This window comes from Mixophyes fleayi, chromosome 1, assembly GCF_038048845.1.
Source record: "Mixophyes fleayi isolate aMixFle1 chromosome 1, aMixFle1.hap1, whole genome shotgun sequence".
NCBI classification, from domain to species: Eukaryota; Metazoa; Chordata; class Amphibia; order Anura; family Limnodynastidae; genus Mixophyes; species Mixophyes fleayi.
The window spans coordinates 257,876,355-257,903,096 of NC_134402.1; the positions used below are offsets into that span (position 1 = coordinate 257,876,355).

The 26,742-nt window shown below is 37.9% G+C and overlaps 1 protein-coding gene across 6 annotated transcripts in view; it reads left to right on the forward strand.

Moving 5' to 3' along the window:
- The window catches only part of LINGO2 (leucine rich repeat and Ig domain containing 2), a 1,158,257-nt gene that overhangs the window by 406,493 nt on the left and 725,022 nt on the right, over nucleotides 1–26,742 (forward strand). The gene's annotated exons all lie outside the window — the stretch shown is intronic.

Here is a 26,742-nt window from a genome sequence, read left to right on the forward strand (position 1 = left end):
AATTTATATATTAAGACCTTGCATATTGTAGCATTAAATTAGGTATCCATTTATTTTGATTCATATTCCCCAGTTGATCATACAATACAAAATAATGTTGCATATCATCTATATTATTATTTTGCTGTATTGTTACATAAATACAGTATTTATACTTATTACCTCTCTGCAACATTAAGAGTTACTTTTATATGCATAATCTAACAATAGCTGAGAGTTATGTAAGTTGGCTTCTGGCAAAACAACTTTTAGAATATATAAGTTAAGGGGTTAAGAGAGGGTGTTGATAGCCTTACTAGTGTCTTTACAAATTCACTTGATGATGGTCAGCTGGATTTCCCTGCTGAGCAGCAGATGTGCAACAAACAGTATTAGTGATTTATTTCCAGCAAAACTGTGTCAATTCATAGACATTTTCCTTCATCTCAAAATATATTGTTTTGAATGTTCAATGTCCTGTGGTTAAATGGGGGCAGCAGATGTTCATAGATCTTTAATTGAGCTTTTTTTTAAAACAAAAATGGCATAGTATATGAAAACACTTCTGTAGTAGGTAACAAAAATCTCATCTAAAGTCCCAACGAAAGTAATTCACGCTACAAAGCTTTATTTTATCAAGTATGTGTGAATAGCAATGTCAGATTGTGGAATCACTGGCCCATTTGGATTACTGGTTATATGGCTGCACAGCTGTGAAATTAATATATGTAGCAGTTATAGTACATCTCATGGTCTGATTAAACAAGTGTTTATAATACAGACATGTTTGTAAATTATAGTGAAATAGGATTAAGAAAAACGTCTATTTGTCTTTGTTTTCAAGCAAGTGTAGGAACCGATATTGACTTTTGGCAGGAGGGCAATACAGTAATGTCCTGAGTCTAAGCTCAACGGGCCTTACAGTACACTTCCTAATAATAACTATCACTCTGTGACATCAGAATCATTAGGAGAAGAATTAAAGATAGGGACTCTCTATAGTCAGGAGTGCCCTATGGGATCCCAAGGCACCTGTAGTATACCACTAATATAGTGTGGAGGGATTCATTTTTTTCTTCCTCTCCTGTACAAACTGTTTCTCTGATTTTGCGTGTACAAACCACTGTGGGTTAAGATGTGAAGCAATGTACCAATACAGTATTAATGACCACTTGCACTGCATGACAAGTACAGTATCTTAATCTGTTATGGATGTTATAATAATGCGTACTAGTACACATTCCACTGTGTTCCTGTGCTCATCAAATATTTATCTACCCTGATGCGTTAGTAGAGTATGTAAATTGTATATGTCATGTAAACATAAAATGTAAAGTAATATTGTCTTGTCTAGTTTTAACCCTCCTTAGAACTTCTTCATAAATGATATTCTCTTCTTAAAGAGTTAAACATAATAGCATCATTTTACTGAAAGAGAAGTAGATGTCTGGAAAAAAACTCCCAGCAGGTGCTATAAGAACAACAACAGTAAAGATATAAAAATAACAGTCTGTTTTGATATTAAATGATTAATTAATAAAATGAGCAGATTAGGTGGACCAATTGCGCAAGGATATTTTTCAATGCAGTAAATAAAAAATAAATTCAAACTTCTAGTCACTTTATTCCTATGATTGTACATAAAAGCTTGATGTTTGATGTGCATAAAAAAAATATGCCCACCCCAAAACAATCAAACATCTTTCTGTCAAATAAATGCAGCTTATGCATTCATTTTTTTTAAAGAAATATTTTATTTTCAATAATATAAACAGGGCTGGTTGACAGAGGCACAGAAAAGAGAAAAGCGGCTGGTGAGGGGTATAGCTACAGCCATACCTACACATTAAGAATTTTTACTACAACAAGAAACAGATAATTCATAGTATCACAAGGTACATAACACCGCTTAAACCAAATAACATAGAAACAGTTTAGAGTCACTTAAGTTGAAGGAGGGAAGGCAAAACTGGGGTGTTTTAGTATGGGACCCAGGAAGGAAAGAAACTGGAGTGGATACAGAAGCATAACTACTGACTGATTGGCGTATGCATTTTATAAGTGGGAGCGCTGAGCTGAACGTATAATAGGAGATCATGAAGAGTCATGTACTGGAGAGCTGCCTAGGTCTGTGAGGATGTACAGTATAAAATTCTGAGCGTGCTTCGAGGCATACTGTATTAATTAAGTTTTGAACTACATTTTTTTTGTCAAAATGAACCACCAGTCTATCCTTTTCCGGTGGTCATGCATGTTCCTATTTTTTTTTTTTTTTTTCAGCTAAAGGACCACAGGTCCAGAAATACACCATTGTTTATGTAAAAGGGTGATATTCTAGGGGTGGGGCTTTAATCTCCTTAATAGTCTGGGAAATGTGTTGAAACCCAATTAATAATGGTATTTATTACTATTACCGCCAACCAACTCCTCACAAAGGAAATTCTGATTTAACCTAAGAAAAATAATTCTTATTTTCCCTTAAATCCACAGGACTAATATTTATATTATAACATATGCTTATCTCTTCAAGAAAAACCGCACACAAGATATAGGTTCATTTAAAATGTGTTGCATAATTAACATTCTAATTGTAAAACTTATGTACATTATAAAACAGTATAAAAGTGTAACAGTATTTTATACAAACTGAACAGATTTTGTTTACTCTTCTAACATAGCATGGATTTCCATACAATACATTACATTCACTGCCTGTTTTATAAATATACAAGTCATTGTATGTGTGTAAGGGGTTGTGTGTGAGTCTGTTTTACCTATTGTTCCAGATGTGTGACTGTATTGTATATGTGTGTGTGTGTGTGTGTGTGTGTGTGTGGAGGGGGAGTGGGGGTCCTGTGAGAGGGGAGGAAAGACACAAGCAAGACTCAGTTTTAAAACCCACATTTTCATCTATTTCACAACATCTTACTTGGAAATTTCTCGCATCACAGAACCAAAGCCATTTGTCCAATCATGCTAACAAACCTTTATACTAAACAGTCTGAGCACTTCCTGAACAATCCTATCATTTGCTATGTATCTAAGTGCTTATCTCAGACACACTCTTCAACAAACAACATAGCAGATTTTACAATTCCATCTAAATCAAAATCTCAGTAATATAAGAAACAGTATACCATCTTCATGCTTTCTTCACTTTCCTATGAAATACTTTTTCAAAACAACCATTCTGTCTATGCACCACCAATTCTATGCACTTAATATACATTAACACTAAACTGCATTAAACAAAGTTTAAACATACACTTCCATTACACAGCACTTACAATTTCCATAAGCCTTTTCCAATATCCAATATCTCATGATATTTAACATGGCTGACTCCATAAAATGTTTTGTTAGAAGTTACAAGCACAAGTTCACCACATGTGCTTGTAATGGCCTAATTGACTACCAATGAACAGGGCCCAGTTCTTAAACCTCTAGTAATATACTTGTAAGTCCACCACAAATATCTATATTACACAAAAGACATCTATCCCAAATAACTTTTGCAACAAACACAAATGCTACCATGACCAAAAACTTCACTAACCCCATTTAATCTGAACTCAGACAATTCCATCCAAATAACCTAACAAACAAGCAGCTACACATTGCTTTTTACCGTAACTCAGACAGCTCATATACAGTGTAACCACAACAATTCCATTCAAATAAGCTACTGCATACAAACTCTGATAAACACATATACACTTGCACATCTTTACAGTTACACATTTTAACTTTATCTCATTCAATCAATTCAAAACTCCATTAAACCAACATAGAAATATATATAGCTGCATTCAACCACCTTCATTCAGTCCAATAAATTTCCATTAAAACAAAATTTTTCCTGCTAGCCAGATTTTAATATAAATGGCCTTTCCAGGCCCCAGGCAACTTACTTTCCAGCATGCTCAGCTAGGAGCTGTGTCTGCATGTCTTATCAGGTTGGGAGAAGGCGACCAAGAAAACCTTTGTGCTCTTTGCTACATAACATAATGACTTTCTTCTAGGCGGAGTTTACCTTTTCACAGGAAATAGATCACATTGTTTCATATGCTAATTCTGTGCAACTAAACAGAGTTACAAGCATTCACAAATTCAAAAACTTCATGTTTGGATTGGGGGAGGAGAGATTTGTTCAGAGAGATTTCTCTGATTGAAGCATGCAAAATTCTGTAATGATAGTTGTCTATCATTACAGTTAGACTGACAGATATCCATTGCCATCTCTTATCAGTGTTCCTAGTGATTGTATGCAACATGTATGAGTGTGTTGGAACAGGTGAAAAATAGGGCATATAAATATATATAATATATGTAACCCCCTGTCACTGTGTGTAGTGTGGTGTGCAAAGGGTACACAGTGCACCTCCTTCTCAAACCCTGGCTAGCTGATGGGCATGGGTGTAAATGATCAGGGGGTCCCTGCACATGCAGGTGTTTCTTTGAAGTTAGTGGGACACAGGGGATGTCACTTTGGTGCAGTGTTATAGAAGTCACAATAATTTGGGCGCCTGACCATCTCTATGATAAACTGAACTCTTTATTTACACTCCTCTTCCTCCAGCACGATTCTTAATGTTATCCAGATGTTAAATAATATAAATCATAGGTCTCTTACACTCCATACTCATTGCAGATCACCCTCCTTTGCAAGGGCACTCACATGGATGCTAACAGGCAGGCAGCTTCTCCTCCATGCAGTTCTGACACATGCTGTGTACCTCTCAACTGCAGCTCACTCCTCCTCTGCAGGAATGATGTCTCCTGTAGGCTCTGACACGTCACTCTGTACTCCTAGCCTCAGGCTATGACAATACAGCTACCATGCCTCTTGTTGCAACCCTCACTCCAGGGTCTCTCCCATACAAAGTGTCTCTCTCTCTCTTGGGTTCTCTATAGTGACATGGAGTTCTCCCCATCATCCCGGGCACACATTCCTTGCCCTATGCACAGTCATCGCACTCAGACTTCCAGGCAATGCTGGGGGATCCTGGAGCTTCCACTTCACACTCCCAGATCCCCAGCTACCATCTCTCCTCTCCTGTGTCTTCTCTCCTGTCCTGTGTCTCTCTTCTCTATCCCCCCTTAATGACAGCCCCTCCTTCTCCTCACTTAGTCTCACAGGCTGGGCTGGGTTATCACCATGGTAACCAGTTTATGTAACTTTTTATAAACTTCTAGCTTACCCTCTAGGTGACCCCTCCTGTATTCACTGAAGTGCAGGGTTTTACTAGAACACCACTAGGGTGGTGTTACACACACACATATATATATATATATATATATATATATATATATATATATATATAGTTGAGTTTGGAATGAATTAAGGTAATGCAATGTTTAGTACAGGATATCAAGTAACAAAGTGGTGAGAAGCTAACTCTTCACGTCGGCGTGTCTTATGAAAAATCTGTGTCTTATTTACTGACGGCAGGAAGAAAAAATTAACACATGCCGAGGTATGCCACAATAAATTATCCCTCAACAATTAAATCTAAGATCCTAAAGTTGTTCCATCTTTGGTGTCTTTTCATGATGTCATCATCTTCGCCAAGTATGATGGCGTGCTCTTGTGAGGTGCAGTTATCTTTGACATCTGGTTTGGGTCTCATCTGTGTCCAAGTCATGCCATTCTGTGTCTTTATTGACCATCTTTGAACTGTTGTGTCATCTGTCAGGGATGTTGTCTGCTACAGCTGGGCACCACCTTAATTCTCACTATCTTATAGGAAAGAAAAAAAATATCAGTTGTTTTGAACGGTTTACTTTCTCCTACCCATCTGTCATTTTTTGCATCCAGTTCACTTGTAGAATTCTGATATCGTATGCAGTTGTCCAGTTCTTGGTTCCTAATATGGGAAGAAAAACAAGATACTCTTCTGGGAATTCTTCCTTCTGAGCGTGGTTACTGTCTTTTCTTGTCCCCTCTGATGACTTACAAGTTTCATTCCAGCTGTTACTGCATTATGGAATTGAAAAACCATATTTTGCTGTCCTCTGCGAGTATTATGGACTAAACTTCACATAATTTCGACCACTAGGTGGGGTCAGAAAACTTTAGACTGCCTTATTATTTTACATTACTATAACAATTTCTTCAAAGTTTCCCTTTAAAAGGGTTGGTAATTACATTAATCAATATATGTAGACAAGTTCCAGAAGTCTATCAGAATTGAGAATATCTGTACGTACCAGTAGTCTTAGGCTGGGCAGACACTACACTGTTTTCAGCCAATTATTGGACCAATCAGACAATAGATGACTGATTGGCCTGATATCACAGTAGTGTGTACCCTGGAACGATGAACGATCATTCCAAAGCACAGATCATTGTTTGAGATGATTGGTTGTACCGTTTAAAAAATATCTTTCAGTTATAAACAATGTCTGTCCAATTCTGCAGTGTGTATGCACTCTGCAGAAATGGAACAATAATCTAGCTATTTACCTGACTTTTGACAGCCGGTGTCCAGGGTCTGGAGGCTGTCCATGCTTTGTGAGGTGCAGGTAGGGATAATGCTGCCTTGTGTGCTGGTCCCATGCCGTGTGGGTAGCACCACTTTTAAGAGGGGGGGTCTAAGTTTGAATTTTCTGCAGTACAATGGTTCAGCCTGTCAGCAGAGAGGGGGGAGGGAGTGGGGAGAGACATGTGCAGGAAAACCTCTCACTGAAATATTGCCTGTCAGCCTTGAAGGAGAGTTGCTAACAATAAAGGTGCACTAAAGTTAAAATGAGTAATTACCCTGTCAAACGTGAATGCAGGAGCTTCCCTCCCCTGTACCTCTCCTCCTCTTCTCTCTTCCATGTGCAGCCTGTTTTTCAACCTGTCATTCAAGACAGGAATTGCTGTCACCATTCAGACCATTGTTATAACAGAGGAAGAGCTGACATCTGGAGGTAATTGTGTACAGTGTGTACACATAAATCGGCAGGCTGATCGGGTTTTTATTTTTCATGTCATTGGAAAATCGCTCATCTTTTATTTTTGCTGTAATGTTTACCTAGCTTTAGACACTGGCCTGCCTTAAACACTCAGCAGAACACTGATTGCTGACCTTCCCAATTATAATCCTTAACAGAACTCAGCTGAGCTCAACCTCTGGCTAGAGATGACTTAACACCATCTTTAATGTTACCACTAACCTCCAGTACTGATGATACATGCAGAAAATCCCCAATCACCCAGGCACTATAATAACCTTCTCAATGCACTCCTCAAGTGCCTAAGTATCAATTGTCTTCAACGATGATACTTATGCTCAAGGACTATGCTAGATAAAATATAGCATATATTTGTGTTTCTTCAACTCCTGAATCCAGTCTCCCCAACATCAGCACACCCATGCCGGAATTTCCACTTGCTGTGTTTTTGGCATAATCCTCATACCAGCTAGATACTCGGCTGCTTTCACGGAGGGAACCAACTACACTGGGCTGTGACCTAGCACCTCACTGAGCGAAGTACGTATCCTAGCGGGGATCACTGGTGAAGTCTGGTGGGAGTCTCATACTACTTGCCAGTGTATTTGGTTGCACCAATACCGCCTGCTAGTTATTGCCATTTGTGAGTGTGTACTCCGCTACTGTCTATCTCTGGTCACTGCAATGTACTCTGTTGTATCCACTCATTTATTACACACTTTGCACAGTTTAAATAGTGCAAATCTGTATACCTTATTGCATGTTACGCACTGTACAAACAGTGCCTTCACATTCACGACCTTATCTATCACCTTATTGCATACTGTGCGTTGGTGCCAAAACATCCGTGTATCTCATTATATGCTACGAGCTGTTCAAAAAGTGTCAACACTTGTCTACTTTATTACTCGCTATGCGCTGTTCAAACAGTACCAACAGATCTATGTAACTCATTACACACTACACACTGTTCGAATAGTGCCAATACACCTGTTTAGCCCAGTATATGCTACCCGCTGCCCAAGCAATGCCTGTAAACTCTGTGAACGCAATTACACGTTACCAAACCTCCACACTTTGTGCCTGCAGTGTGAAACACTACAGTGTAATCTGATAGGACAATCTCTCTTTTGTATCGCATCCATACATCTTCCAGTATATTTCCCTGTAGATACAAAATCCCACGTTCTCACAATATCTTAGATATGGTTGTGATTATAAGTGGATATATTTTTCCATACAGAGCAGACTTCTTGCCTTTGATCCTATAAAAGTCCCATTAGGTTTTGCGATCCTTGGGTTAATTTGTCGACCTTCACTTTATTTGCCCAATACTTATTTATTGTTGCCATCCTGTCCTAGCCATTCTTCTTCTCCATCAGTGCAATTCTCCTTTTATAGATTTTGTAGATGAAAAAAATCAATAAAAAGTGATAATGGCTTTTTCACACAAAGTACCTTTTATTTTAGATCTTGCAGTCCTTTGAGAACATTTAATAACAATAATTCAAATGGATTAAAAAGTATTTTTGTGTAGCCAGTTATTGCATTTATGTACTTTTACAGTCCATTTATTCTATTTTTTAATGGTTAATACAAATGATGGAATAGAATGCACTGTAACATGGATTATGGGCTACATACATGGATTTAATACCATAGGTTACACTTTAGAGTACTCAGTGGTTGATATAGAGATATCTGTCTTTTTTTGCCTTCTGGATTTTCATCAATATTTGGCCTGTGAAAGAAACTGCTTTACAAAGCCCAGGACTGGTATAATATCGAACCTTGTCTTGAATCTAAAAGTGTCCTACTGTGGATGACAGCAGAGATCCTTTAAATGATCTATTAAGTGTATTATGTTTTCCATCTTTCTTGGCTTAATATTTAATAAAGTACTTTGAAGTCAGTAGTATGAGATGGCTTGCGCTGCCTAGGTTCTTGATTTACATGCTTTAAGTGAATTGCATGCTAAAAAAACGTTTTACCAGGGTAGGTGGAACATCGGCAAAAACATGTTATAGGGCACTTAAAAATACAATAAGTAGAGATGAGAGAAGTTGTGATAGAATTTCATGCAGATCAGGTTTTTGCTATGGAACAGGCCAATTTGCAGAGATGCAAAGCTCCAGCAATACGATATTGGAATTCTGCTTTTGCTTTGCGATCTCATGGAATGCTATTATGCATTGTGGGTCTGATGCTGAGTTGGATGTACGCCCTCTTCCGCAGCGCAAAAGCTGCAAATTTGTACATACCCACACAAAAAAGCTGCATGTATATTCGCATATGCAGATTTACTCGCATATGACACTTATTGACGGTTGCCAGCACCATCTAGACATTTCTGGTTGGAGTGCATGTTTTAAAAATAATTTTATAAATATTATATCTACTGTTGTATAATGATTTTTAATTGAAAATACACATAATACTAACACGTTTTTTGGATAAAAACAAATGTTAGGAACTTTTCTTGTGCTTACCTAGTTATGTGTAAGTGTATGTGTAAACCTAGAGCATATGATAGCAGTGATGCAAGCTGAATGCATTTTGCAATGTGTCAGCCATAGCACATGGGAGTAAATATTTAATTTTTACGTGCAGCTCTTTAGAGCATTAGCCCATATATATATCATTTCACATTTCACAGAACTATGACAGCAGTGAATTAGTTTTGCTGTGTGGTGAGGTTGTGGTAGGACCGTGTGCAGCATGGTGGCTTAGTGGGTAGCACTTCTGCCTCACAGCACTGGGGTCATGAGTTCAATTCCTGACCATGGTGTTATCTGTGTGGAGTTTGTATGTTCTCCCGTGTTTGCGTGGGTTCCTCCGGGTGATCCGGTTTCCTCCCACATTCCAAAACATACTACTAGGTTAAGCGGCTGCTATTAAATTGCCCTTAGTCTCTCTTGGTCTGTGTGTGTGTGTATATGTTAGGGAATTTAGATTGTAAGCTTCATTTGGGCAGGGACTGATGTGAATGAGTTCTCTGTACAGCGCTGCGGAATTAGTGACGCTTTATAAATAGATGATAATGATGACAATTGGCAGCAAAACACTGGCAAAATAAGCACCATTTTGAAGCCAAATGTGTAATGAGGTGAATATTCTGCACAACAATTTGCCTCCAAAATGAATCTCTAATAATTAGACAGATTGCAAACTTGATAACACATGGCACTAGCAGCTGCTAGCACCTGGATAGGTGGGATAGGGCAGGGCAGAATAATTCTTATGTAGGCTAAGTGCAGCAAACACACCAGGAGAAAAACACCTATGTTTCTGAGAAATCTGCATTATTTTGGGGTGGTCAGAGGCAGGTGCCAATAGATGATGCTGATGCAGCTCATTTTGGCTTTGTCACTCAGGATATATTATTATTATTATTATTATTATTATAATTATTATCCTTTATTTATAAGGCACACAAGGTTACTGCAGTGCTGTACATAGGGGGTTAGAACATACAGCAAAATTACAAAATTACATAAGATCATACAGATAAGAATAATGGGTGCAGATAAACAGAATAATAAATGCATAGATACAATTAAAAGAACAATGACATGACAAACAAAAACAATTTCGCATAAACCAAATTAGGGACAGGGAAGCAGACATGAGATAAAGGGGCAGATTAAATTTTCACTTATCTATATAATGCCACTAATTCTGCAGTGCTGTATAGAGAACTCACTTACATCAGTCCCTGCCCCATTGGAGCTTACAGTCTAAATTCTCTAACATACACACACACATAGAGAGAAGATAGCTGAGGGCTATTATTAGCCCAAAGGTGTATAAGCACCCAGGTCATTTGAGATTTTGCATTTGGGCCCAAGTTAATGTTTTAGTCTAGTTTGGCTACCAAGGGCTGGTAAAACATAAGAGATTATGGTTTACGGTTGTGGATACTAGTTTATTTAAACCAAGTCACTAGAAATTATTCCGTGTTAAGACTGCTAGTTTTGTAATCCAGTTGCTGAAAACATTGTGCTGTTCTATCTCCTTTGCTTACTTTCTTTTCTCTCCTCTCCCTTGCTCCCCTTCTGTACATTTTTTTTATTTCCTTGAATTGTTTTTTCCATTTTTTCTTGCCTTTTTCTTCATTTACCTATCTCTCCTTTATCCATTCTACCTCATTAATGTTTTTCTCTTCTTTTCTATCACTGCTATACCGCATTATGCTGCGCCAGAAATGCTCTCAAAATACCGCATACCTCCTCTTCCTTCAAGGCTTCCTCTGGTCCCCTTCTATTTTATACTTTCAGGGCTCCTTGCGATCACAGCCAAGGTGCCACAGTTTAATGCTGCCACAGAAAGCACAAATTTCCTTCTTGTCAACCACAGCCTGTAATGTCAAGCTGGTGGCCTCCCCACCCCCATTACAGGGTCCCACGTTCCAGAGTTAGCACTGCAGCCCCCCCCCCCTTATGCACCTGCAGGCTCATTTGGTCTGCCTTCTCATGATTCTCCTTTGCAGGAGATGACCTGTTCTTGGCTTCAGCTTGTATCTCCTCCACTCTCCATGGCTGATCCCCTTCCCTCTGGATATCTACCCTATCTTGCCATAGAATGCTCCCCAAACACCTGCAAAAACCTTAGATGTACCCACATTCCCTCCATTCCATGGAAAATCAGTCTGCTCATCCCTATTACCAGCCCACCATTTGGTGTCCCACTGTTGGCAGGCAATTTTTTCTGTCCCCAGTCTCCGCTCTCATACTATCCAGTGTCCATCAGCCTCTTTGCATTGGTACCACTTCAGCTCAGATTTTGCCCCCTCAGGGTTTGGTTTTGTGCCTCCTTCCATACCCAGTTTTCCCCAGTTTGCCCAGCCCCATTTGACTCACCTTACCATGCCTCACTGTGTTCAAATCCAGTTGCCCCAGGTTATCACTGATTGGACAGAATGTTGTTTGGGCCTGTTTGTTTAGAGACAACACCAGGAGCAAATGGACATCATAAAATATATTTAAATGTACAGGGTGTGTATAGGAATTCCAAGGGGATGATGTGAAGGAGGTATGATTTTTTGTAAAAAGCAAGATTGGATGAGTGTCCTTGCATTTGGGAGCAAGGACGTGGAAGTATGGTTGGAGGTGAAGCAGCCTAGATCTGTGTTTCCAGAAGGTAGGAATTAGCTGAGCAGGGCAGGGCGATGGAGGCCTAGAACGCCTCTTGTCTCATGGGAAAAATGTCTGTCTTCTATAGTGGCCAGTGCGACAAACGTTTGGCTTGCATATTCAGGCAGTTAAGGAGGGGAGTATCCTAGGAAGGCTTGCAATAGACGGACATGACAAGCTCTATCTGAGCGCACAGTGGTCCACCTATGTAAAGTTTGTACACCTGTGGTGCTGGGGAGGTTCCCAAATGGTTGCGGTGGTACCCCAATAGAGAGAAAGCACAATTTTTATATAGTGGATTTTTGGAGGGTTTTCAGCTGCCTATACAAGAAGAAATCTGAACTGGTTGTTCACTTAATTTTGTAAGCTGGGGAAATATCTCACAGGACAAAGTTTTGAATGAAATTCAGTTGCGGTGTGTGTGTGTGTGTGTGTGTGTGGATCATTTCAGACACCCCTGTCCAAGGTGTGACATTGTCCCCAGTGGGCTTGGTACTCAAGAAAGAGCCATGTAAGTTCTGTTTAATTCAATACATGTCCCACATGGCAAGGTTAATGATGGTATTAGTGGTCATGAATGCTGGATAGTATATAAATCATTTGAAGAGACTTTAGACAAAGTTAAAATCTATTAGAAGGGTACTTTGATTGCTAATATTTACATGGAATCGGCCATTCGCCTCCTCCCTTTACATCCAGATTCATTAAAATTTATAGGACCCAGGCTTCAGGATGGGTTCTATATTTGCAAATGTTTGACCATGAATTTTGCTGTGCCTTGCACATAATGTTAACATTTTAGGTGTGGTGCACAATTTAGATGATTTGTTTGTTGGTTGGACCAGGAGGTTCTGAGACTTTGGGTTAGATCTTTAACACACCACATACTGAGGATCAAAAAGATAAATTTTCTACTGAGTGATAGAAATTAATTCTAGAGAGGGATGTAGCATTGCAGATTGCCACAAGCCAAAGTTATTAAACTGAAAGGTCTGTTGTGCAGAAAGCTCGAAAGGGCTACAGTGGGGACGTTGAAGGTGCATCATTATGTTAGGTTAACTTGGGAAATAAAGGAGGATTTGAAAGTTTGGTACATTTTTGTACAACATTTTAACGAGGTTCATTTGTCAATCTTACCTCCAATGTTGAATTTTGACCACCAGCTATCTACTGATACAGCTTTGTTAGTAGGTTTTGGGGCTTACCTGAAGGAGATTGGTGCACCAAGCTTTGGCCACCTACATGGCATGAGGTGCAGATTACAAAATAATTATTTCCAATTTTAGTAGCAGTCAAGTGTTGAGGGGACAGCTTTAAGAATAGTAGCATAGGTTTTTGGTGTGATAATCTCAAGGTGGTACAGATGATTAATAATCAATGAGCGCAGGTTTGTTATGTCCTTCTTATGTTAGTCAGATTATCAAGCTGGCATAGAAGGCTTAGCCGGAATGGCGTTGACTCCGGCCTCCAGGAAGAGGTATAGGGAGGACTGGAATTAATGTAAGGAGTTCAGGAATGCAAGTCGCTATCACTGTAAGACACGAGAACAGTGCATATTGGTCTATGTCTGGTACAGTTGATCCATGAGGAGCTCCAGAACCTCTATGGCATCAGTGTTGGTAGTATTGCTATTGTTTTAAAATTTAACAGTGGATTCAATATTACTGAAACAGTGGATTTGATATTCTGGTCAGCAAGACTTTAAAGGATTGTGGCAGAGATAAAAAAAAAAGGTCCTGGTAGACAATAGGAGGCCTTTGAATGAGAATCTGTTGACTAAAGCTGGGTACACACTACAGAATTTTCTGACCAATGTGTTATCTACAACGATTGTTCCTACGACTGAAGTTCCGATCAGTTGGTCAATTCAGCAATACACAATATACACGTTTTAAACAATTTTTGCAGGATGAACAATCCGGCCAGCAATTTTTGTCAGTCATAATGTCATCTGAAACGATTGTGACTCTATACACAGTGAAACAATATTTGGACTCCCTGCTGCAATATGACAAATACATTTAAATAAAGGGCTGAACATACCCAGCAAAAAAACTCCCACAAACTCAGACTCCGGAAATGGAAATACGTCATCGCCATTCATTCTATACCGGAAATTTGTGTATAGTGTTCATTTGCTTGCAACTGCACATTTACACTGTTTACTACGGTTTATTTAATGCCACAATTGAACAACATCAAGCTTGTGGTCTTATGCTAGTCACTATGGGGCTGGTGTACAATTATGTAAGGTGTCAATATATATCAATGTTCTTTTGGTACAGACAGGATGGACGCAGGTGTACAATTATGCAAGGTGCCATATCAATACACTTCTATACAAATTGATTCTAACTCAGCCATTATTTTAAGAAAGTTCAATACACATAGAGGTATTAATGGCCATAATATGTATAATCAATATACATAAATATGACTATTATGCCATTGAATTTAAAAAAATAATTAAATATAATAATACAAAATCAAATAGATCGACACATGTCACATCGGGAAATAAATGATACTTTAATGAGAATATGTATTTCACATGTGATAAGAATACGTTGACCACACTTGTATACAGGAACATATCAATGACATATGGAGCATGTAAAAAAAGTTTATTATTGCTTCTCCATTAAGAACACATTATTTGCATAGGTTGACGTTTTGACACCGCACCACTTGGGAGAGGTAGAGACCGCATCATAAATTTAAATATACATGCCCAAAAAAGATTGGTATTTTTGGAAATGTTGTCATTTATCATTAAAGCATACACCCTTGGTTGTTTATCGCTCGATTGACTCAATAGTCGACTGAAAAACCTGTAGTATTAACCCAACCTAAGCTGAGAACACTGGTGGAGGAGATAGCATTGAATTAGTATGAGACATGTTTGTTTACATTGGCTTTTCTTTAGAGCAGTGGTTCCCAAACTGTGTGCCTATGCTCCCTGGGGTGCCTCGGCGATCTCACAAGGGTGCCTCGGCCAGGGTCAGTGGTAGGCAAGGCGGGGGACTACTTGGCAATTATTTCGGCTTAGGGGTGCCTTGAAAAAATTATGGAGGCCCTACGGGTGCCTTGAACTGAAAAAGTTTGGAATCCACTGCTTTAGAGTGAGAGTTGGTGGCATCGGCTAAGTTTTCTCCCGGATCTGAATTGCTGTGGGGTAGTGTAGTCATATATGAGCTTAGCTTGGTTTGCAAAATCCACAGATCAAAAATAGATCAGCTCAGTAAAAGACCTGTCTAATAATAATATAATAAGCAAACACCATTTCAGATTGCCCTATCCCCCCAATGGAATAGTATGTGCACATACATCCGAGGTATGTTGAAGAAAACAGATACATTACATACACTCAGCAGTAGCAGAATACCATTGTATTTCCCTAAAAATAATCTTCCTGTGGAATTAAGCAGTTGTGTCACAGCCTCACTTGTACAACCTTATTTTCCCAAAAAAACATTTGCCAGACATTCTTTCTTCTCTTACCATGCAGGACACACTCAGAAATAGATATCTTGGAAAACACAAACAAGCTAGAAATCATTTGACACTGGTCAGAAATCACAAGATCAAATTAGGTGGGTAACAATTGCAAGTTAAATGTGAATTAAAAATATATTGTGTACCATCACCAGTGTATACTTTTAAGATACATCTAATCTTCAATTTGTTTTATCAGTTTTTATACTGAAATGCAACTGATATGGAATTGCATGGTTTCATTTAATTTTAGATATGCACTTAATATATTACTATTTTCCTCCATAGCAGACCAGTTGACTGCTGCTAATTGCCTTTATAATGGTAAAGAAGCTCCAGTCATGAATATAATTTGTTATTGTGATGGTTTACTTTGAAACCTGTCTTTGTAGGCCATGATAATTAACAAGATTAATAATTACAGTCAAATAATAAGCAACATGGAAAGCTTTGACTTGCTCTCACCAGTGAATGTTTGATCATTATTCTGCAGTATCAGAGAGCAGAACTTTATCTGTGCTTTTAAAAAAAAAAATCACAAACAAAACTTTATAAAATTCCTGTTCAGTAAGCAAAACTCTGCTTGCCATTGTCGTGGTGGCCATATTTCTAAGGCTATACTTACATTTCCCTTCATGTGATTAACAGAGAAGCAAAAAATGACTGTCGCTAATGGCAAAATGTATTTCTCTGCTGACTCGTTATAGCAATAGAAAGCAGTAAAGTATCTTGGTAAATGTACCAAAATTAAATTTGGTAAATGTTGATGGATATCTTATTATCCCTAAGGAGTATTCTGACCACCATATCTGTGATAACTGGCAATGTGCAACAATAAAACCTGATATAAACCCACATTTTTGTCCCTTGTTTTATGGGAGTACTTAAAAAGTCTTTGCTCTAACCCTTCAACCTCTGAAGAGCTCCTGGGACAAATTTAGTTCCGGATTTCACTATTTTTTTTCTTCTAATTTTGCTTATTGAAAAGCTTTATATCCTCCTGGTAGACAGGTTAAAATTCATTTTTTTCTGATGATTATGTTTGGTAAATTTCAGTGATGAAAATGGGTGATAACATTTTAGGAACAACATATGTTCTGTTGGGAGAAAGTGGTGATTTAATAAGGTTAAACAGTTAAAACTTTGTGTTGTCCTGCTAAGGTACATTCAGTAAGTCTTTCTAGATACTGTTGTGTAAAGCTGGGTACACACTACAGAACTTTTTATGCCGATTGATATTACATGCGATCGATGGTCCGATCGCTCGGTCCATGGACTGCATACACACTAGCCTTGTTTAAGACAATAAAGGGAAGAGCGGACGTCCCTTTAGCGACTTTTTACAGCCATCTTGTCATGTGCAATAATTTTAATTTCGTACACACTGATGCAACATCGGTCGGATCAGTCGGAAATTTATACACACTACACAACGGAAACGAGATTGGAACGAAAATATTAAACGGTACGACCCACCAAATGAGGCGACAATCGTCCATTTGGGCAAACTTTCGACCATCGTGTCACTACACACACTGATCCGACTTTTGAACAAGTGGTCGTATGTCGGCTGGTTTAGCCGATTATTGGACGAAAACCCTGTAGTGTGTACCTAGCTTAAGGAAGATATTTGCTACATGGACAATCCTGGCTGCACCACAAATTGAATACACTGCATTTAGTGTGAATCTGCTTGTTAAAGGTACTGACAACGGTTTAACGATCAAGATAAATTGTCTTTCATAACAGGTGATCCAGCTGCATTTACCATGCAATATCACATTTATTAACAGGTTTATACTGGTGCTTAATTTGTCTAATAGTATATGTGAGCACCACAGTGCTGATTTTAGAAATCATTTAAAAATAGTACAAGGATTAGTCGTATAGTTTTGATAAACTGTTTGACAGAGGTGTAGGCTGTCCTGCGTTGGGGAGATAAGGGGAATCCCTTGTCCTTTTATGCACAATTCCCTCTCCTAGGTTACCAAAGATGCTAAACAATAGGTTTATCTGCATAGTACATTGCAGTGAAGAAAATGAGTAGTGTGCAGCTGGTTCAAATGCAGGTGGCAGGTAAGTGTCATCTTCAGGCGCTATCTTTGAATGTAAATTTCTGCAGTGTTTACTAAATACGCTCTGCAAACCAGTCAGAGGGGGAACTCTAGTAAGAAAATCAGTTTTGTTCAGCAATTTTAAGTCGATCAAAAGCACCATCATAACATTTTAAAATAATTGAACAACAGTGATTTACTGCAGGATGATGTCATGAGGCAGAGGTAAAATTTGCAATCTGATTTAGGGTTCAGCTAGGCTATACCCCCAGCCCTCAGTTTTTACTATAGCAGGGGGACTGTGTTAACAAGTGTTCTTATTACAGTGGAAACCAGCCCAGGCTGTTCAGTGCTGGGCTGGTTCCTATATGGTAAAAACAGTCCTCACATTGGGGATTTTAAGTGGAAAGGGCATGGTATCAAAACAATACTGAAAGTAGCTCAAAGTAACATGCAGTTCTCATCACAGACTCATAGATTTATAGCAAATCAATAGCATATGAATATCTGGGGCATTGTAAGTAATATATATCAATGGTTATCACAAAGTCTGGATAAATCATACTGATGTCACCAGAATCGGCAAACGTTAAATGACAGTTTGTTGCATGCCACATCTGTAGTTGTATTACAGTAAAGAAGCTAGGTTGGTTTCTTCATTTTGTGAAATGTCCTTTAAGGTATACAATAACTAGTAGCCTATCAAAGTTTAACCATTGTAGAGTTCTTTAAAACAACACATTTTGTATAATAGGGGCATATTTAACAAGCACCATGTATTAAACACAATCATTTTCATTTCGTATCGCAATGATGAAAGTTTGTGACTATTTCTGAAAATTCTTATTTCACAAAAGCAGTCACGAAAAACTGCTGTTCCCTCGTACACCTATCTCGTATGTCCTCTATGGTCACTACCACAAAGTGGCCACCAAAGATCCCTTCATTGCAATGTTTTCCTCATAGGGTTCAATGGCTAACGACATTTTCAGATGGTGTTTGCCATTGGGCACAAGTTTTTTAAATTGTGCAAATTAGCTGTCTCAATTGAAACCTATGGGGACTGCTTTTGCATTTAAATAAACAGGGACAGCTCTGATATCTGCTGTGATACCCTAGTGTTAAATTGAAACAATGCAGCTAATGAGAAGAGTGATAAATAGACCCCATAGACCTTTGACCGATAACTACAAGAACATTAGGACACTGTTGCAGTATCTTTGTGTTTGACCATTGGAGTAGCAACAATTGTTAAATACATTTATGCATAAGATGCAAGAAATATTCTTTATAGCAGTAATGTCTCCAGAGTCATGCTGTATTCATCATTATCTCTATTCCAAACTCAGCATGAACAGATGACTACGACTGTCAAATATGGAACATTGTTCTGTAAGAATAACGGTAGGAAAAATGTTTTCTAAACATAAGAACAATGTTTGAAAACACAATAAGAAGCTTTTGCTACAACTATATTTTATTGCTCAATGCAACATAAATTATAACGTTTATAGATGTAAGCAACTAGTTTCAATTGAAATTTTATTTTCATAACTTCATCAATCTTTACAAAATTAAAAGCAAACTTACTTAACTTACTTAAATAAGGGATCATCTTATCTTGTATTGTTTTAAAGTGTCTATCAGTTGAATATTTCAAGAGGCGCACCACGGGTTTAATTAGAAATGGAGTATGGTAAAGCTGCTGCAGAGCTGTTTGTGCTGAATATAAATCCTTTAGACAACAGAACATTTGCAGCCTTCCTATTGACAATGTAATTGTTGTCATTCAACTAATGAAAGAGGTGCTAGTTGAGCTATCCATAACATAACATCACACAATAGTTCTTGTTCCCTCTGGCATACTGTGTAGGATGATACTTGTTTCAACCATACGTAATAAAAACAAAGACAAGATGTAATTTCAATTAGATTTAGTTTAGTGGATATCTATCTATCTATCTATCTATCTATCTATCTATCTATCTGTTAAGGGCAGAATAGTATAAGATTCTCAAGTGCTAGAACCACTTTGCGAGATGTTCACCTTTAGCAGCCCACTTTCTGAGGAAATTGGTATGTTCCACAGTACTCAGTTGCCTCACAACTTAGGCTCGGGTAGTAGCAGTTCTTTATCTAGCACCTGTCAGGTGGAGAGACACAGTAGGAGGCAATTAGCAGAACTCTGAGCCAGACAGGTAAGGGCAATGTGGAGTAGTCTGGCACTTGTCTGATGGAGTGGACAGCACACGGCAGCAGGTAGTGAGCAACCAGACAGTGAATAGCAGAACTCTGAGCCAGACAGACAAGGATTAATGTGGAATATTGTCGAGTAATCTGGGACTTTTCTGATAAAGTGGACAGCACACGGCAGGGTATAAGACACACTAGGTCAAGCAGGAACTATCACCAGCATTGGTATGCTGCTATGAAGAGGTTTGTAAAGGCAGCAGCACCAATCAGAACTGCAGGATGATTAGCTGCATGAGAGTGAGAACTGAATGAAGCTTGTAACGAGTTGCCTAACAACCATCTAAATAAGTGAACTGCAGAAATAACCCTACACATAGTAGTAGCAGTAATTGCACAGATGATAGATCAAACAAACAGGAGAGCACCTATTTCTTTATACTATATGTCTATCAACCTATATTGCCTATATATCTATCAAACAAAAACAGCATTTTTCATACCTCTGTTTTAATCAAAAATTTGAAGCAAAGTTAGAAAGTTACCCTCATGGCTACTGCATTTGCAGTAACCAATCTACTGACGACCCCCCCCCCCCCCCTTATAGGTTATCTAGGTAACAGCAGTCATTTTTCTTGTGAAATGTCAACTATTCACCAAAAATGTGACTACCATAGTAGGGTGTTTAGCTTCTACTGTGTTTGGGGGGACACTATTTCCTTGTCAATACTGATGTATAGATATGTATTTTTTTTACTTTGGGTGGATAAGAGAGCCCTTAGAAAATATTGCTATGAAGCCCACAAATGTCTAAGTATGCCCCTGTTCAAGAGCTATTCACTCAGACTGCACAGATGCTACTATGTCAGTGTTCTTCACAACATTAAACTAGGCAAGTAAAAGTGAAAGCCTTTCGGGTATTTTAGACCATAGCCCTGTCACCACCAATAGCTAATATGTGGTATGGCTAAGGCAAAGTTTGCTGAAGCCAGTAGACAGATATGGAGGTTATGTATGTTACAGCTCATTTTTTAAAATATATGAATTAAAAACCCACATTGCAATTAGACTTACCCTAATTTTTTTTCAGTTCAGCATGACTTCACTGTCCACATATATGCAATCACTATCTTATATGTGCATGTAAATCTTTTGTTATGGAATCTAGTCATATTTTTCTTTACAAACTGCTTACTGATAATTATCAACCAATGACCAAAGGTCAATTTAAATTATTAAGTACACTATTTGATGACTGTTTACCATTCCTAAAGATAGAAAATACTCTTATTAAATTAGTATTATGTCATACATTAATCAAGTATATTTCCTATTTGTTTAATAACTGTCAGTTTGTACTATTTCGTTGAACTTTTTGAAATATTAATGTTAATATTTTTTTATAGTGTAGTGCTTTTTGGTAAGAAAAATGGAATTTTATTCAAGAAAATAGATGCAGCACAACAAACCAAAGTCTCTAAGAAGGTCATTTGTAAAAGTACAAAAAGTACGGGGCCTCAGTGCAAAATCCACCCTTTTCAGAGAACATGGATCTGTTCTTATAGTTTGTACCTTATTCAATGTTAGATAGATGGACTTGTGCACCTCATATTACGCCCACATGCGAAAACAATATTTCAGTTACTAAGATGATATTTTTAAATGAGATTCAATGCTAAGAGAGAGCACAAAGCCATTCTCTCCCCCACAAAAGACTTAATTTTGACACAGCCCAGTGGTGGAGATGACTTTCAAATGAACACATTTTGCATCTTTCAGGTGCATTTTATATTGGAAAGTGCATTATTAACATGTAATAAAGCCAGTTCTGATATTCTATCATTCTCATGATTAATGCATAAATGAGACTCAACTGAGCAGTATTTTAGAAGAAAAAAAATGAAAAATTGAATTCAATGAAGGAGGTTGTCATGCAGGACTTTGAAATTGCATTTATATTTCATTACATTTTACTTTCTGCAATGTGCCCAGTCCAGCAAAATTAGGTGCATAGTTCACACCTGTGAATGCGCAAGATGGTAAAATGCGTTTATACCAGGGGATATTCGGTATTTATTACAGGTGTCAATTTTGTATATTCCAACACTTTGATTACCTTGGTCGAATTTCACCTAGAAATGCGTTTTCCTGCAGATGTGCAAATGGAAGGTGAAAAGGTGACTTCCATTAGAAGACTAGTGAAAAGACGAAATCTCCTACCACTGAGGTCTTCTAGATTGTAAGTCCTTTTGCAGGCAGGGAAAGGCTGTGTGGCTTCAAGCAAAGCAGCAAAATGCAAAATTAGGCACAATTATGCATTGCTCTTGATATGCACTCAAGGAAAGCCCCTGATCCATCCAAAGCCTCTAATCTTCTGGTGCAAACTTTTACAGCTCAGCAAATGCCACCATCTTGCACAAAAGCAGGCATACAAAAGAGAGAATTGGTGCTTCAGTTTTGTGTTATGGCTGTTTGTTTATGCTGTTTAAATTTAAAAATATTGCAATATAAATTCAGAACTGCTTCCTTCCACTAGAAGTACCTATAATCCTCTGATACACTTGGGTTACTGAGTTACTCAGAGTTGCATTTATAAACTATTCATAACTTTCGTTCTTGAATATTGCCTCTCTTGACCTTAGTGTTTACCTACCTGCTGTTAACTCTGGCTTTGAATGCTTGTTTAAATTGCATATCCCTCTGTGTTACTTTGGTTTCCTGTGTTATTTAATCTGCTTCTGTTATTAGCTGTTATTATTTATCCCAGTGTTTATTCCGGTGTATGTCCAAGTGGCTTACATTTACTCCTGCTCACTAGGGGTCTCTTGGCTTCTGTTTAGGTCACCTTTTAATACTTTTCATAAGCTGTTGTTGTAGTTAACCTTTTCTACCTTTATGGTAATATTGAGCATTTCACTACCATTTTTTAAATTGGATGTATGAACCTTTTTTTCATGCAGAAGTATGTCTCACAGCACAGTCTTCCTGAAGCAGTTTTACAGCAGCCTCAAATTACTATTATGTGCTGTTGGGGACCCTGTTCCTATCATTATCTAACTCTCAGTTTGTGTCTTCCTGATTTCATCCATACCACTTAAATAAAAATGTAAAAGGGCACTTTAAATATACTACCAGGGTGCTTCTCAGACAGTGACATTCATTAATATACAAAAGAAGGATTTAAAGAAACCACAACGTTCTTTCATTGCTTATCTATACTGAATATTATCCTTTATATCCTTTATTTCGAAAGTACCAACATATTATACAACGCTGTACACTGAGAGGATTTGGACAAGGACAAGTATAATGACATGAAACAAAAGAGCTTAAAATCTAAGAGGTGTGGGAACACTTGATACATAATTATATATAATAATCGATTGCTATCTGGGGCCAATATCATAGATGAAATTAACTGGACCATTAAAATCCTCCCTTTAATTGGTCTTTTTGGCATTTGTTTGAACAGGTTTTCAATTTTCAAGCCTATCCATCCCCTAAAAATTAATCATCATCGCCATTAATAGCCTGTTTCAGCTGTCTAATGCAATAACACTAATGTAAAACACAGATTTGCACTGTATGTAAATTAGTTTTCATGGAGCTCCCTTAAGGTTGAGAACCTGTAACAGATGCCCACTTTGCCCTTGAGAACTAGGCATGCATTGTACCATTTAATGAACACGGGTAGAGACATTTCTCAATGAGGAGTTTAGAGGAGATAATAGTGTATTTCCTCTCCATGTTACTGATTACAGATCAGAACAATAACTGCACTATGTATGAATAGATGAGCACACATGATTGACAATAACGTTGCTCAGACGCATAACACATGCTCTGTGCAAATCCACATTGGATACAGCTTTCAAATTGCATATTCACACTGCACAGCAGTCCCATTGCACAAACCCATTTCAAATCCACCTTGCTCTACTGCATACTTACATATATTTGTTTACATTTTTTATTTCCTTAACCCAAAAAACTCAAAATCTCAGTTTGTAAATAAAGAAAAATGTAAAAAAAAAAATTGCAGTGATGATACCATTTTAAATGTTTATAGTAGTAAAGAAGGCAAAAAATGACATTGCTCTGTTCTAATATTTGGTTGCCTTGATGGAAGATGCTAATAATATTTTATTGACTATATCTGACTATATCTGCATTTTAAATGAAACATATAAATTGGCCAATTTTTCATTCAATTTCAGAACAAAACTTCTTTTTACTGGTAACAGCAAGTAATATTTCTACTTTTTTGTAATTTACTCTACAATAATATCAAATACATTTGTAAAAAATAAAAAAGTACTAGCTGATATAGGCTATATTTCATTCTGTCCTTTTCCCTGTACGTTTAAAATACATTTGAAGCACACTTGTCAAAAAATCAATTTATCCCCATTTTATATTGCTGACCCCGATTACAATGTAGCTACCATGAAGCCAAAGGGTTATTTGACTAGCAGAGAAAAACATATAATAATGCAATGATCCTCCATCAGCAGATAATTTAGAAACCTTTTTTATTTTTGTTATACACCATACAGTTTAGCCTTGCAGGACGATCTGGTACTATAAATATACAGTATATCTGTTGCTGACACACAGTATTTAATATTTTTTTCTATTTTAAATAAGAATAAGTAATGCTTTTGCATATCTTCCAGTACCATCCACTTATGTCTACAAATGAATGACAACCAATTTTATAAAACAAGGTTGTGAAACAAAATAGGCTTAATCTTTTTCTAAACCCTTTCTCATCTTCTGTCTCAACTATACTATAACAAAATGGTCTGTTTCTCGGTCCATAATGTAACAAAAGTTTTGGTCATTATTATTATTATTATTCATTTACAAAGCTCCAACATCTTCCTCAGCACTGTACGTAGTAAATAATATCTACAGTGCATTATAACAATTACATAAATGTAACATTTACACAAACTTCAAGAAATAGGGCAGCACAGTGGCCTAGTGGTTAGCACTTGTGCTTTGCAGCACTGGGGTCATGAGTTCAATTCCCTTCCATGGCCTTATCTGTGTGGAGTTTATATGTTCTCCCTCTGTTTGCGTGGGTTTCCTCCGGGTGCTCTGGTTTCCTCCCACACTCCAAAAGCATACTGGTAGGTTAATTGGCTGCTATCAAAAATTGACCCTAGTCTCTACCTCTCTGTCTGTGTGTGAGTGTGTGTCTATATTAGGGAATTTAGACTGTAAGCCCCAATGGGGCAGGGACTGATGTGAATGAGTTCTATGTACAGCGCTGCGGAATTAGTGGCGCTATATAAATGATGATGATGAGATTATCATTTTAAGGAAAAAGGGCAGAAACAAGTGAGAATAAAATGTAAATTAACAGACTCTGTATTATAATTCAAATTTTGGTTTGAGAAATTCTGATAAATCAGTGGAGGGACTTATAATAGGGCCAGGTTTTTTACATGACTGAAGAATAAGTACTGAGGGAGCATATAAAAGATTGTAGATTGTGGAAGGAAGAAGAAAGTACCAGAGAATAGGCACATTGTGACAGAGGCATGTATGAGAAGTGATTATTATTAATTTTTATTTATAGGGTGATAAAGTGATCATGTAATGTGTAGAGCAGAGGCAGTACCTGGAAATTAGTAAGACCCCAACTACAGGGCTAGCCTTTCCTGGCACTGCAGTGGGCAGCTGAGCGACTACATTTCTCGGCAGCACAGGGGAGTGGTGGGTACACAAAGAAGAAGAGCAAGCTGGAGTAACACAAATTGAGAGAGGGGAGTATAACGGGGGCACAGCAACAACATGGGAAGGAGACAGCGCTCTCTATTTCCTGCTAACCAAAGATCAATTTTCTTGCACTTCTTGTTAAGAGAATACAGGGAGAGGCCGCTCATTTCCCTTGCACCACTATACCAGCTATCCAGCACTCAGACTGGGAGCTCAAAGAGAGGCACAGCCTGACCATGGGGAAATATCACACCCAGCACTGTTAGAGAGACGGGCAGACTTTATAGACATATTGCACTATTCTTATTATACTTATTATTATTATTTTATTTTTAAGGCGCCACAAATGGTCAGAAACGCCGTACGTGACATATTCAGAAAACATTGATCCATGACATAACATGATGCATGAATAAAATACAGACATACTGAATGAATAAAAAAAATAAAAAGTAAAAAAACAGGTAACATGGTAATGTAGATCAAATTATTTGTTGGATAGTGAGTGAGAGTGATGGTATTAATCAGCGAGAAGTAGGCCTAGCTTAAGAAAACAGGGCTTAAGAAAACAGGGCTAGGGAAGCAGGCCAAGAGGTACAGAGGGTAATGGAATAGTAGAAGGAGAACACAAAGAAATAGGGCCCTTCTCTTCATCATCATCATCAACATTTATTTATATAGCACCAGCAAATTCAGTAGCGCTTTACAATTGGGAACAAACAGTAATAAGACAATACTGGTTAATACAGACAGAGAGGTAAGAGAACCCTGCTCGCAAGCTTACAATCTATAGGACAATGGGAGTTTGAAACACAAGGGCATGTGCTACATCATATTGCACACTGGACCAGCTAGAATGCAAAGGTAAAAGTATTGAGTGGTCTGTGTTTGTAGCAATGTTGGTCAGAGGGTTGTTGTCTTGTGTTAGATGTGTAGAGGGTGGTAATAAGGTAACCTAGGGAGATTAAGATGGTGGTTGAGGAATATCATAAGCTTGTCTGAAGAGGTGGGTTTTCAGAGAACACTTGAAGGTTTGAAGACTAGAGGAAAGTCTAACTGTGCAAGGGAGGGAGTTCCACAAAGTGGGTGCAGTCCGAAAAAAGTCCTGTAACCGAGAATGAGAGGATGTGATAAGAGTGGAAGAGAGACGGAGATCTTGTGCAGAACGGAGGTGTCGAGTTGGGAGATATTTTAATACAAGTGTCGGTGCAATTTTGTTGACGGCC